Genomic DNA, 1,411 nt, shown 5'->3' on the forward strand with positions numbered 1-1,411 from the left:
TTGACTTTGCTTGTAATGTTTATTGCATAGAGAATTTTCATTTTATGTTTTCGTGATAGAATTTTATTAACCTATTCTTTTATAATGTCTGAATCTTATGTTGGATAAGTTGTTCCCATCTCAACTTATTAAATATCCTCTCATGCTTTCTTCTACTACTTTGGGGTTTTGATTTCTTACATTTGGAATTTATCCAGGTGTAAGGTATGAGGCATGGATCCAACTTTATTTTTTCAAGATGGCTTCTTCTGTGTTGATCCAGCACCACCGATCACATAATCCACTTTCTCTTTACTCAATTGGGATGGCATCTATATAATGTATTTCATTCCCAGATGTGTTTCAGTTTATTTCTGGATTCTTTATTTTGTTCCATAGATGTGTCTGTTCTGAGGCAGTACCATACTGTTTAGTTACTGCTGTTGTAGAATATAGAGTTGAGTGTGGCAGCTCTTTTAGAATTTATCTAACAGGGTTTCCAGTTTTCACTGTATACCATCCTTGCCCCTCAAAAAGAGTATATATGGTGGGCCCTCTGTATCCACAGATTCTGCATCTGCAGATTCAACCAACCTCAAATTGAAAACATTCAGGAAAAAAACACAATAAAAATAACAATACAATGATGAAAAATATACAAATTTAAAAAACAATATAATATAACAACTAATTACATAACATTTACATTGTATTAGTATTATAAGTAAGCTAGAGATGATTTAAAGTATATGGGAGGATGTACATAGGTTATATGTAAATATGGCACCGTTTTATATCAGGACCTGAGCATCTGTGGATTTTAATATCCATGGGAGTCCTGGAACCAATCCCCCATGGACACGGAGGGACTGCTGTATTTTAATATCTGGTATATATATTCCCCATTCATTGTTCTTCTTATTCACATTTTCTGAAATAAATCTTGTTTATTGGCCAATATGAAATTTTGAATCACTACGTCTGCATTTTTAGAAATGCACATCTGAGGTACATGTTTACCAATACCTTTAAAGCTTGGATCCTATGGCTCCTTCCTTCCTTCCTTCCTTCCTTCCTTCCTTCCTTCCTTCCTTCCTACCTTCCTTCCTTCTCTCTCTCTCCCTCTCTCTCTCCTTCTTTCTTCTTTCTGAAAGGGTCTTGCTCTGTCCCCCAAGCTGGAGTGCAGTGGTGCAACCTTGGCTCATTGCACCCTCAGTCGCCAGGGCTCAAGTGATCCTCCCACTTCAGCCCCTCAAGTAGCTGGAACCACAGGTGCTTGCCACCATCCCTGGCTAACTTTTTGTAGAAACAGGGTCTCATGATGTTGTCTAGGCTTGTCTCCAACTCCTGGGCTCAAGCAATCCTCCCAACTCAGCCTCCCAAAGTGCTGGGATTACAGGTGTGAGCCACCATGACTGGCCTGGCCACTTTC

The 1,411-nt window shown here is 38.8% G+C and overlaps 1 non-coding gene across 1 annotated transcript; it reads left to right on the top strand.

The window, feature by feature from the left end:
• The first annotated feature begins 439 nt into the window (after positions 1–439).
• Positions 440–504, top strand: LOC112134034 (U7 small nuclear RNA). Its single transcript, XR_002915618.2, has one exon. It is a non-coding gene; the product is annotated as a U7 small nuclear RNA (small nuclear RNA).
• Positions 505–1,411: the final 907 nt, after the last annotated feature.

The sequence above is a fragment of the Pongo abelii genome, chromosome 5, assembly GCF_028885655.2.
Source record: "Pongo abelii isolate AG06213 chromosome 5, NHGRI_mPonAbe1-v2.0_pri, whole genome shotgun sequence".
In the NCBI taxonomy this organism is placed as follows: domain Eukaryota; kingdom Metazoa; phylum Chordata; class Mammalia; order Primates; family Hominidae; genus Pongo; species Pongo abelii.